General features: G+C 37.5%; 1 protein-coding gene across 1 annotated transcript in view; it reads left to right on the top strand.

Moving 5' to 3' along the window:
• LOC131065039 (protein CHLOROPLAST J-LIKE DOMAIN 1, chloroplastic) overlaps positions 1–14,162 on the top strand; it is a 149,056-nt gene that overhangs the window by 27,036 nt on the left and 107,858 nt on the right. The gene's annotated exons all lie outside the window — the stretch shown is intronic.

Here is a 14,162-nt window from a genome sequence, read left to right on the forward strand (position 1 = left end):
TGTATTAGATGTAATGATCAGGGTTACAAGACTGTTGGAATACTTGGCGAGTCCTCCAAGTCTGTGTCTGGTCGGGCCTAAATGAGGTCTGCTGAGTCAGAGTCTGGTAAAACTGTTCCTTGTAGAAATTTTGTAGAATTATTATTAGATATCCTTTTTGGGAATCAACTATATGTAGTATCCAATCTGTGCTGAGTCTAAGTCCAGGTTGAAAATTAGCATGGCAAGTCTGTACTGATTCTGAGTCCAGTAACATTGTTAATAATAATATTTATAATTTTGTGTGGATTGTTCCTCATGAGGTGCTTCTTCCTCTCTCTTGGCTAGTTTGTTTAACTTCGATTCAATCTTTTTGCTTGGCAAAGCATAGCCTTTTCAGTTGTGTATATGAAACCTCTTGAAGAAATCTGCTTACACACACAATTAAAGAATGGCTGAGGACATCAAGAACTAAAAGCTATAGGTTTATACATTACATCAGTTTATGGGCGGTTTGTGGTCTCATTTGCTTACACAAATTCATCATGGTTAGTTTTCTTTATTTGAAACCTAGTGCTGAATTGATCAATCTATCAAACTAATAAAACTTCACTTAGGACACAAGAATATTCAAATCAATTGCTGACTAATTAGAGAAATTCATTTGCCAAAACTTGTGCCATTCAAGAGCATGCTATTATAGTTATGTATAATTACATGTAGTACATTTGATATTTTTTCCTTTCATTGGCAGTATAAAACAATGTATTAATACACGTATCCCCAATTTGATTCTGCCTTGGCTGACCCTCTTTGCGCTAGGCACCTAAATCTTATTACAAATAATTTAAATTACTTGCTAATTCATGGCTGACCTAGGAGGGATGACTCTCCTTTTGTGAATAATGGACGGGACATTTATTTAAGTAGTAGAAAGGCAGTGATCATTAAACAATGGGAATAACAATCTGAGTTATTAAGTTGACATAAACTTATCATTGCAGCAGACATACAAATGTTTACTGATTAGAATTAAAAGGAGCCATTATGCAGATGGGATAGGCTGCATAAGACTAGGGCAGCGAACATTATTAGTGTCACAACTCTACCATAAGAGAACAGGCGCGGCGTAAGGGGAATCGACTTGATGCAAGCTTCACGACTTTTCAAATCAGAAGTCTATACCAGCGATAAACGTCCATTCCATCACTCAACAAAGGAGGATTAGTTAGGGCAAGGGTTAACTCCAAGGGGGTGCGATTGCTGAAGAGACAAGGGGCATAAAAACAAGAAACGGTCGTGGCAAGTAGATGCCCTTTTTGGAAGAGACATGCCTCTTCAAGATGCAAGAAGGTATAAAGGACAAAGATCAAATCATCAAGCAGGGAATCATTCATGGATCAGAGCAGACAAAGATATCCATTACAGTAGATAAAAAGGCAAAACCCCCAAAAGACATCAATCTATTATTACACCAACTTGAATATATTCTGAGCAGATCTGAAGCTAGAATCTACAGATCGAACCATCAGCAGAAGCACTTATCACATCACACTTGAGAATCATCGAAGAATACAGAAACATATCTTCAAATGATCGAACAATAAGAGATCTTTGAATACAACAGCAGGAATCATAAATTGACAAGAAGCAGATTCGACTCTCCAGCATCAAATAACAACAGAACTCCAATTCAGGGCATACCAATCTGTGTAATAATATTACGGTGGTATGCAGAAATAGATACATTGCTTATCTATATACTTATATCAAATTATGTATATGAATATATGATAGATAATGATATCAGTGGTAGGCAGATTTGAATGTCTGATCTAAGCATCTATGCATTTATGATACAATTATAATTCTCCATCATCTAGGGTAAGGAAGGAAGAAATCTGCAATTAGGGAGAACAGCTTAGGGCACCCTGCTACAGTGATCAGTAGGGAGAGAACAGCTATTAGGGCACCCTCACTGTGAAAGGGAGAGAACGGCTAAGCGCACCCTATTGCCATTTCTCTTCCAATCCATACGTTGAGGGACTATTAAAGAACATAAGGATCTCCAGCCATGGGTGTGTGGAGGAGGATTGCGTGAAGGGAGAGAACAACTGTTTTAGGGCACCCTACCATGCCTCCTCACTCCATATCTTCTCTGATTGAGACATACAAATCAGACTTGCTGTGTAATGATGAATATATAATTTCCCTACTGTTGATGTGTTTTTCATGCACATGCGAACACAGAATAAAATACCTAAAAGGTACCTTATCCTCTCTTGAACAAAGTTCCCGACTGCTGAAGATCTCGCCCGAAGGATCAGTCGGAGTAACTCCAAGGTTCTTGTATGTAGGTTCTCTACTCGTGGATAAGCTCTCTGTGGTATGATGTGATTTTGCTGGAATCACAAGGGGACTTACACTTGACGACCTAAACGTCTGATTTGCTGGAATCACAGGTCCTATTAACTAACTGGAAGACAAACAAATGGCAAAAGATGTAGGGTTCAGGAAGTCTACTCTACTACCTAGAATGCGAGAAGATGGATGAACGACTAGGTGGAGTCCTACTGGGCTGGGTCTCATCATCAAGTTGAACAATTCAACACCAACTCAGTGCGATCTTCTGGGGGATTCTTCAAATATATTCAAATCGGACACCATCAGATACTGATCATCATTCAAGTTAATGCTTGAACAATAGATGTGTAACGACTTGAGATTAAGCTCATTCTATGCTAGTTGACCACGCAGGGCACACTTAGAATCAGTAAGAGGCTAGTGGTATGGATTAGATGGATTCCACACAGGTGCATTCAACAACTTCTTTCATTCAATTTAATTATCTATCATCTAAAGTGAAGATTCAACAAGAGACCATGCATATTGCAACAAAACGACATAGTTCACCATATCTTCAATGAAAAAGAAGTCTTTACAATTGAGGCAACAATGTCTTGTCTTCTCTTCCTAGTCTACTCTAATTGCTATTCTACTACCTATTCACAGACTATCAACTATTTTCTCACTATTGTCTATTAGCTAACCATTCGCCTTTACAAATGAGGAGCCAGGGCTTATATAGTGCCCTCAATACAATTCAATGGCTCAGATCAACTTGAGATCAATGGCCGAGATTTTACAATGAAAACCCAAATTAGGGTTTGTTACAACCACTCAATTCTAGCCAATGAAATAATTGCATTATTTGGACACATGTCTTCTTTGGAATATTCGACCAATGGATAATCGGGGTAGGTACATCGAAGTTTGTGCCATCTCCAATGAGTCAGGCACATTGAATCTGGACACGCTGAGGTGGACCAATCCGATTGGAGGAGTGATGACTGGGACGCCACCTTATCTGACACCTGTAACTTGGTTGATGTTCAATTTGATGATGCTGAGAAGCTAACTTTAATTTTACTCTTCTGAAACTATCTGCTTCTCCAACGGACCCTTGCTTTGACCTCCTTTGTCTTTGATGTGCAGGATGGATGGTGTAACTTTCCTTGAAATGCTGGACTGGAAGAGGTCGTCTTTGATGATGCTGGACTGGAGAAGGTCGTCCTTGCCCTGGCCTGGTCTTCTTTTAATTGCAAGACAAACCGAAAGATGATTAAGGACACATAATAAATTCATTTCAACATAGCACTTTCTACCTTAAATCATCAACAAGAAGATATTAAAATGAAGTTAGTTCAAGACTCTTTCCAGGGATAGGCCCTATCCAGAATTTCGCTTTGGACCCTCTGGAAGGGTCAGGAGCGAATTTTGCATTCCTTGCTCATTTAGACCTCCTTTCAACATTACCTCACAATTAGCTCCTCTCCTGGCCCCAACAAGGTGAAAAATAGCAGTTTCAAAGGATTTCGCCCTGGACCCTCTGGCAGGGTCAGGAGCGAATTTTGCATTTTTGGACAAATTCCACCATGTCTCTACTCCAAAATGCCTTCCAAGGCAAGCATACGCTATCCTTCTCCTCACCAAAGGCTAGGAATCCACAACTTGACCTTCCTCATGGGCAAACTAGGTGATTTTGGGAATTTCGCTCTAGACCCTTTGGAAGGGTCAGGAGCGAAATCCACTCTTTAGCTCAAAATCCTTACCTCTTGGACTCAAAACCTATTGAAACACATGCCTATGGCCATCAAATTTTAGTCAAATAAGGAAGGAAATGCATCTTAGAGAGATTTTCGCTCTGGACCCTTTGGAAGGGTCAGGAGCGAAAATCAAGATATTGGGCTAAATTCTTCATTTCTCCAATTCAAAACAACCTCAAGAGGCAAAGACATGCTATCTCACTTCCATCCATGCCATAAAAAACCAAGGACTAAACCTCCTTCAATGGAAAAATATGTGTTTTTAGGAATTTCGCTCTGGACCCTTTGGAAGGGTCAGGAGCGAAATTCATCTTTTGGTCCAAAATCCTTTACATTTCAACGCTTTCAAACATTTCCAAAGGCCACAAGATGTCCTAAGGAAGACTTTCAAAGAAACCCTAATTTTGGGGCCCCAAAGACTCAACCTAGTTCAAGCAGAGCCTGCTATCCAGGTGATCCCCTTGGTGACACTCGAAAAGCAAAGGCTAACAGACAAAACACTAAAACCTAGAAAGCAAAACCCCACAAGGCGAAAAAAGTAGGGGTCCCCATTTGCAATGGGGCGATGTGTGAATACGTCACAACACCTACGGGAACCATAAATTTATTAACGAATGATGTTTGCAATATTACCTAACCATTATATTTAATGACGTGTGTGTGTATATACATATATGTATGTATGTATAGACATGTATGTATATGTATGTATACATACACATGTATATTTATATACAATACACATATATGTATACATATAGTATATATATACATATATACATATATATAATATATAATATATATGTGAATATGTTCATGTTGTGATTGTAGGATTAAAAATCAAGGATCGTATTATTAAGAGATATATATTTGGCAAGATGTAACGCGAAGCCTAATTTGTCTGAATTGTGATTTTAGGGCAAGTTCTAGGGCAAATTAGGAAGGGAACATTACATAAAGCTAGTGCTGAATCGATCAATATATCAAAATAATAAAACTTCACCCGGGACACAAGAATATTCAAATCAATTGTTGACTTATTAGAGAAATTCGTTTGCCAAACCTTGTGCCATTCAAGAGTATGCTATTATAGTGATGTATAATTGCATGCAGTACATTTGATATTTTTTCCTTTCATTGGCAGTATAAAACAATTTATAAATGATTTCAGATGTACTATCTATAACCAATGTATTGAATGTATGTTTGGAGATGATGCAATGAAGAATCGTCCAAAGGAGTGAAGAGAGTGGAAAGTTGAGTCGTGTTGTGACCTTTTTCACGCATCACCCCATTGCAGATGGGGACCCCTTTGTTTTTTCTTTTAGGGTTTTGTTAGAGCATCGCAATTTCATGACACCAGAATCATTGAGAGGTCGTCATCTTGAGAAGGAGGTCATGATCGAAACAGTGTTTATACACCATCAAAGTGCTTGGAGAGCCCAAAGGACGAAGAACACAATTGATTTGAGCCAAATTGGACAACTTTCTATTTTTAGAAAGTTTGCTTTTTCTGCTTTTTCCTATTTTTAGGAAGTTTTGTTTGTGGCACTTTGGGACTGATCCTCGAAATGGTTATTTTTAGAACGTTTTTCTTATTTTTTAGAGATTCTTGCTTTTTCTATTTTTGGAAAGAGGGATCTAGGGTTTGGTTGGTTTGCTCAAGGTCATGAGGTTTTGTGACTCCGAGATGAAAATAATGAGAAATTTCATCCAAGGGCATCGATCTCCAAAAATTTCTTCAAAGTTGAAGAGATCTGTGATCATGGCGAGGAATGAAGTTCTCAAACACCGATTTGGAAGAGGAAAGGTTTCTATGAAGTCTGATTCCATGAGGAAAAATAATCATGAACTCCACCATGGAGAGGAAAAGTATTTACCAACTCAGGCCTTGGCTAGGAAACATTTTTGCTCAACTCCGATCTTGAAGAGGAAAATAATTCTTGAAGTCTGCCCATGGTGAGGAAGGGTTTTTGCCAAGTCCGCCATGAAGGGGACAAATTCTCCTAAACTCTCCCAGAGTTAGGAAAGAAAGCTATCAAGTCCGCCACACCTAGGAAAATGTTTGGTGAACTCCGCCATGGAGAGGAAAATTATTTACCAACTTTGCCTTGGCTAGGAAACAGTTTTTGTTAAGTCCGTCTTGCAAGAGGAAAAGATTTGACAAAGTTCGATTCAATGAGGAAGAGAATCCACCAAGTCCACCGTGATTATGAAGAATATTCATGAAGTCCGATTTGAGCAAGTAAAGAATCTCAGAACGGAAAAATATAGTTCTATTTGGAAAAGAGAACAACTCATGAACTCAACGGGAAATAAAATTAGAAACTTGCCATGAATACTGAATTCAACAAGGAAACAAGGCAATTTAATAAGTGACCAAGTTCGATGAATGTGGAGAAACTAGAAACAAATCAAAATCGAATTTGGAAGGAGGGATTGGATTATCAAATGCAGATTGAACTTCTTGAGATAGATTATGCTTATAAGGAATTAAACAGTCTTTCTTTTATTCAAACAGTTCGCATTTGGTAGAGCAAAACATTTGGAGAGCAAAGTATTTCAAAGTTTCTAAGGCATTTTCGAAGGTTTCAAGAACATTTTAAAAGTTTCCAAGGCATTGAAGAGGAAGCGAACTAAAGTTTTTCAGACTCAAATAAAGATTTTCTCATCTCATTTTCAAGGTGACGGGTATTATAGTTTGATTCTTGCCTTTTGATGAAGATTCAAAGCATGATTAGGGAGATTTTAAGGAAGTTTTCAAAGAATTTGAGTCTAGTTTTCACAACTTGGTCTGATTTTCCCATCATTTTCCAGAATTCAACTCTGATCTTAACATTTATTCACAGATTTTGGGACTAAGTGTTTCATTTTTGGATTCATTGGGAACTAATTTCAGTCCCCAAATTCTCAAATCAGATCAAGTTTTCTAAGTTTTTCCAAATATCCAAGTGCTTGCAGCCTGTTGAAAACTTAAATGTTGAGGAATGGGAGTAAAAAGGACCAAGATCAGAACTCATTATGGCATCAAAACTTCAAAATTTAACTTAAGGTTAGAATCCTAACTTAATCTCTTTTTGGTTTTGCAAATTGTAAATGACAGCAGAGGCGGGATTGTCATGAAAAACACAAATGAAGTTCCAAGCGAACAGGGACTCTCAACCTGAATCAAAGATGAATTCAAAATGGAAGAAGGTTGGTGATACCAATCTTGGGCACATCGACCTTAGAGAATTTAAAAAGAGAATGCATGGACAAGATGGTCAATTGCCTATACCCATTGCAAGGAGAATGATGAGGAATGAGATAGTTCAGGTAGTTGGATTTCTTCCAGCAGTTCAGTGCAGCGAATTGATTGTTGAATGTGCCAAACATTACAATGCTTTGGAAAGAGAAATTGTGGCCCCAGATGGGAGAGTGCTCGTGAACCTAGGAGAGGTTGCCGTAAGGGAGCCCTTTGGCATTCCCGAATATCACGTAACTGTCTACAAAACCAAGGAGGAGGCCACCAAAATGTATGAAGACCATGCTGAGGAATATGAAGTAAATATTAACAAGTTATGGTTGGAAAAACCAAGGCAACACTTTGGCAAGGTGCCTAAGAAACTTCTCCGACCATATTTCAAAGAATATTTTGGAGATCTCATTTTGTTGTTGAACAGAGTCATGGGCAGCCAGCAAGGTGCACCTTTTGAGCCTTGGATGTATTATTTCATCCATGAAGTTATTATAAGTGATTGTCTTGATGAGCAACTAAGGGGTTTGGAAAAGACAAGGTCATTCTACATGAGTTCGTACATCATTTATTCATTGGTAAGGACCTATAGTTACAAAGGCCTAGTTTGCAGAGGAATAGTAGGGAATAAAGAAAATCAATTCAGCGTGTATGATTGCTACCCGCAACTACACTTGGAGGAAAAATACCATTTCAAATGGGTTAATGACACCTTTCTCATGTACATTATAAGGACGCTGCAAGGGGCCACACACCAAAGATTGTCACAAGAATCCAAAGAGTTGATCAACCAATATGGATATTGGTATATCCAATATCCATGGGTCACATATTTACGAATCCAAGGGTTCGCTGGTTGCCCCTACAAGTCCCAATGTATCCTACTAAGAGGATGGTGCTGCTGGAAGTCTTGAGGCAACTTGAGACTTTTACAAGTGTTTAGAGGGCGAAACAAAAGTCAGGAGTTCCTTTTCCTCTCAGTATCGAAAATATGTTAGAATCTTGCCCATTTGCTCAGGTTGCAACAAATGCAGACAAAGAAATTCAGTGGTACCCGTTTTCTCTCTTCCAGTCGAGGGCTTACTTTGATCCCTTCCATCGGATGGGATCTGTGAATGCAATAAGATATGAACATAGGCCCGACCTTGAAGATTATTGGGCCAATGCTGCAGATAATTTTGAAATAAGAAAGAGGGTATGGTCGAGGATACCACTGAGTTTGATTCGAGCATCTGAGGTTTTCCGAGTGGCTGATCAACTTGAAGATGATGATGAACGTGTGCAACCACGTTATGAAGATATAAAGAACGAGCCTTTTCCCCTAGTGGATTGGTTAGATGCTGAAAGGGCAAACTTAGGCGATTTAATGAGGCCACTAGTTGAATATTCCAAATGGTGGTTTGCCCAAAAGACTAGTGAGCTCAAGGCAAGAAATATGCCTCTCACATGTGATTTGATGGGAACTAATGAGTCTTTCTCCTCAAATCATGAAGAAATGTCTCATAATCCTAAGGGTCTTGAAAGTGTGGGTTCTAGAAAAAGGAAAGAAACAACTGGAAGTTCATCCAAGGCAAGAGGAAAGAAGGTTGTAGATAAGGAGATTGCCAACAAACGATAGAAGCCAAGTCAGGTTCAGTCTACCATTAGTGCCTCATCCATGGCCCCAAATAGGCCTTTGGCGGATGAAAATGAACCTAAGAATGAAATAGGAATTCCTTCTCCTATTTTTGAAGAGTAGAATATGGAGCCCATTCCGCCAGAGGTTGTGGAATTGGATAATACTAAACCTGAGGGAGAATTTTTGGATGGTATGATTTCAACTCTTAAGGGAATCAAAGATGATCCGAATGATGATGGCATGGAATAGTCAACAATTCCTGATTGGTTGAGGGACAAAATGAAAGCTAAGGCACCTATAGAAATACATCAAGAAGAAGACACAGTAGGCCTCTTAGTTGGATTGAGCAAAACAGTGGAAAAAAAGGGAGCCAAGAGGTTTTCCTTGATTCAAAAAGATAAGGTAGGATTTAGATCTATTCAGGTGGCTGTGCCAAAGGTCAACAAGGCACAAGAGGATATTACTCCTGAAGAATATGAGATAATGACCATCGACTTGGGCCCAAGCACTAAGGTTCAAGAGGTCCAGGAATTGGACGATTCTGTCAAAACCATCAAGGAAAGACTAAGGAAGGAAATTGAAAAGAAAGAAAAACTGAAGATTGAGAATGAACAATTGAGGAGATATGTCCAACACATGATCAATCCCATTGATCGAGAGGAAGCGCCAGTTCCTCCACCTTTAGCCCTTCCGCAGGAATCTATCAAGGATTTTGAAGATATGAAAACTACATTCAGAGAGGCTAAAGGGTGGATCTCAGACACACCGGAGCAGGCTGCCATACTAGTATATAACTTGGTGTCAGCGTATGAGTCTACATCTTTTCTATATAGAATCCAGGACATGTCCGAAATGTGGGAAGATCTTCAGAATATTCAGAACAAATAATTCCATGCTTGAAGGCAATAAAGGGACTTCCCAAACAGGATTTGGTCAATGGAGGTGTGATTCAAGCAGGAGATGTTTATGACTTCAACACTTGGTGTTTTGCATTGACAACAAGGGTTGAATCCCTGAAAAGAATAGAAGCCGATTGTACTGAAGTGGAAAAGGTGTTCAGAGGAATTTAAGACAGTTTTCCTTGTGGTAGCTGAGGTTCTTAAATAGGATATAGTGCAAGAAAATGATATGTAGGCCGAGAAGTTGAAGATTAAAATTCAAGAAAATTTCTTCAATTTCACGGGGTCAATTCTCAAGCAAAATTTGGCTAAGGTATCAAATTTCTTGTTCATTGATGGAAATTTTCTAGCACAGGCTGCTGATTGGGAAAGTGCTTTGGCCACGTGTACGGATGAGTTGGACATGGTTGAGTACAAATGGCAACTTGCCACATGTCACTATGGAAGAGGTTCATCCTCTTGTGTCCTAGTTCATTGAATATGCTGCCTTTGAAAAGGAAAGTGGGCGCATCCTCCTCGAAGATAGCGTCGAGTGACATGTCTTGTTTTCATTTGCTTAAGTTTGGTAAATTTTGGAAATCCTAATTAGGGTTTTGATGTTTTAATCTGGGCCCTTGATATTTGTTTGATTTCGACTGTTCGTTCTTTTTCTGGTGCCTATATAAGACTTCCTCCTCTCATTTGAGAGTGTGAGGTTTTTGTGAGATTTTTGCAATAAACTACTTCGATAATAAAGTTTCTTATGTGCTTATTGGCTTTGAAATTCTTATTGTCTAAGTAGTTTGCATGGTTTCCAGTTTCTTCAACAAGTAGGATAAAATTTGCGTAAAGCTACTAGATGAATGCAAGATTTGATAAGTGTTGATTATGGTGAAATCTGTTTGCTCATACTTTTGGTAAATAGATGATTTCTATTTATTGTGCAAAGTTAGCTTGAGCTCATTTTGTGGATGCTTAAGTTCAATCTATATAAATATTGTTCGAATTGATGGTAGATATCATGGATATGAAAATCATAAACACAAACCCCAGAAGATTGCACCTTCTTTGTTAAGTTGTTTAAACTGACAAACAAAAGTATGGCTCATTTTACCTTAGTCAACACCGTCTCTTGAATTTCCTAGGTTAGAATAGAATTTCTCAACCCTTAGTCCCTTTTTCAGTTTCTTTTGAAATCCAAGGTTGAAAATCCTAAAAAGATGAAACCTATTGTCAAATCTGTCTAAGTCCTCATTTGTAAATCATATAAGTTGAGCATAAGTCCCCTTGCATTTTCAGCAAACATTACCAAGGAAGCTATATCCAACATAAAGCCACTTGTTTTCACATATAAAGCTTGGAGTTGCCATGTGATCTTCATGCAATCTTAGCACACGTAGTGATTTTGATCAAGAGAGGATAGAGTGTCCTTGGAAATTTTATTCTGTGTTCGGTGGGTGATAAAACACACACCAAGAAGTCAGAAACAAGTATGGAATAACGAGATCCATGCAACTTTATTGTCTTACTATTTACTGTTTTCAGTATTTTGGTATGGGAAATTATTTTTCGGGTTGGGTAATTTTGGTTATGTTTCTATAAAAGCATATGAAATCATAAATATAATTATATATCCATATTTGAATCTTAAAAGAAGAGCTAAGTTCAGATAGCACATAAATATATATAATAAACAAAGCAACCCTAAAAATTTACTAAGATTGTATTTAACTCAGTATTAAAAACTGAAACCGCTTTTCTGTGGACCCCACTGAGAGCTCTGTTTCATGTTGCTCTCGGCTGGGAGTGTCTGGGATAAATCTAGTAAATCATGAAAGCAGAAGAAATAAAACCCATGATACGAATGTTGTGGACACTTAAAGGCACTAAAAAGTAAAGCATTTGTTGCTTTTAATAACCTGAAGCCAGTAATTATTGCTTTTCACAGAGAAATACAGAATGCAATACTCCAAGACTTCCCATAAAGAGACAAGCCGTAAAAGCCCTCAACAACTATACAAATCCCCAAAACTAAAAGACAAGAAAACAATAAAGTGAAAGAGCAGCACCACTAAAACACTATCATTTTTATGCATATACTTATCAACTATCACTAGAGAGAGAAGTAAGTAGAAGAACGAGAAGCCTTTGGGAATGATGGCCTTCCCACCTGATTCTTCTTGGCTTTCTAATTGTAATAGTGCTGTTTTGTATGAGTTCCTTATAATAAACATGTTTATCTATTCTTTCTATGAAATGTGATGGCAAAACCAAAAATTTTAGTGTGAAGAAAAAGCAAACAAAGGGGGCATGTTTTGCAGGAGGTTCACTGTGGGTGCAGGATTTGGATCCCCTAATTTGTCTGGAAAGGTCCGTGGACATACCTGGACAAATTGGAGGTTCCTGCTCAAATCTACAGTGGATAGGACTGCGATTCTGGACTGAGATTGAATTGGACACAGATCTGAGGTTTTTCTGAGATAATGGGTAACATAGGTCTTATGCCAATATTATAAAAAGATGCAGACTCAGTTTAAGTGTATGAGAATTGATTGAAATGAAGAGATATTTTATTATTATTATTGGTTTTCAGGAAATTAACTATCTACATGTGATCACTTTATCTGAGAGCTAAAATGTGGATTCTGAGCAAAAAATCGGAAAGGATTGGAGACAATTTCTTGTCACATAGGTACTAACATCTTAAACACATAGACCTACAAGAGGTGTGAGAAACCAAAAAGCCAGAATTCTTATAGAACTTTGGAATTTCAGGTTCAGAGAAAATAGATTACATGTGTATGTGATATAAAAATATTATATCACAGAAATACATATAAACTTTTGATTGTTGGACTGAATAGATCAAGTATTGGAGACAATTTCTTGTCACATAGGTACTGACATCTTAAATACATAGACCTACAAGAGGTGTGAGAAACCAAAAAGCCAGAATTCTTTTAGAACTTTGGAATTTCAGGTTCAGAAAAAATAGAATATGTGTGTATGTGATATAAAAATATTATATTTTAGAAACACATAAACTTTTGATTGTTGGACCGAATAGATCAAGTCTACTGGGACATGGTTTTGCACGAACTTGAAATTTTAAATTAAAGAAACGAAAAAATAATAAAAATGTTGAGATTGGATAAGATCAATTCAGTTGTTTGAAACATCCAGATCTGACAAGATCTAGGCCAAATCCCTAAGGATTTGGTAACCACAGTTATCAGCAATGGTAGAAATATATAGGTAATTGATAATGATTTTGATTGTGATCAATTGTGATATTGCTCTGTTGTGTCATTTGTTGTGAATTAAAAGTGAGCTACACCCTACTGTTATTATCTTATGCTTTTCTTAGCTTTATTCTATTGAAGACAGTTTTTGATGTTTTATTTAGTATTAGATTCTAGCAGATAACAATTATTAAGAACATAAGGCCTGGATGTAATGTCCCTTTTTTGGGACATTAGAAGTTAATCAAATAATTAAGTTTTAAAGTTGTCAAAATCATATCAAATTAAATGACAACTTAATAAAGTATTAAAATGACTTTATTGGAGCTCAATGAGAATTAGTAAAGTCATTTTAATTCAAAAGAGAGGAATAATAAAGAGACAGAAAAGGAATTCCAAGAGACAGGCAGAGGGAAAACAAAGAGTCAAGGGGATGTAGTATTAAAGATCATGGAGAAGCTCATTTTGTGGGATGCTTGGTTTATGCTTGGTTTTGTATTCTCTTGGAGAATTCAGGGAAGCTTTGGGTTTCAGCTGGTTTGGGGACGGAAACCCTTTGTCAGAGGAGTTATCACACAGGTGACTCAGTTGTGCTTCTAATGTTTTGCTGGTTATCCAATCCAACTGTAAGTTCTGTGACTACAATTGGATTTTTGTAAATGCATCACTGAAAATTTCAATGCAGTTATCATTTCTATTTCAGAATTATTGTTTCAGTCTGAAATTTAATGTTTATCAGTATAATCTTGATAATAAATTGTAGCCAATTGCATGCAAAATTGTTGCTAAATTTCTGTGAACATTGGGTGAAAATCTGGAATTAATATCCATAGGGGAATATTTTAGTAGTATCAGTGCTGGTTCTCGTGCCAACCTGTGAGGTTTCATGAGTAACAGAAGTCTCTTGTAGAGACAAATTTGCACATGAGTTATTTATATATGTATTTGATTTGGAAATTATAGAGCCATTGGATTATGTTGCAGATTGTTATCAGTCATCAGATATCAGCAGGCGGAGGTTTTTTCGGTATCTCATTGAAGAATAAGCTATTATCTTTGGAGAATTTCATTTATTTGATGTTCCTGCGATAGAATAATACTTCT

The sequence above is a fragment of the Cryptomeria japonica genome, chromosome 11 (genome assembly GCF_030272615.1).
Source record: "Cryptomeria japonica chromosome 11, Sugi_1.0, whole genome shotgun sequence".
NCBI classification, from domain to species: domain Eukaryota; kingdom Viridiplantae; phylum Streptophyta; class Pinopsida; order Cupressales; family Cupressaceae; genus Cryptomeria; species Cryptomeria japonica.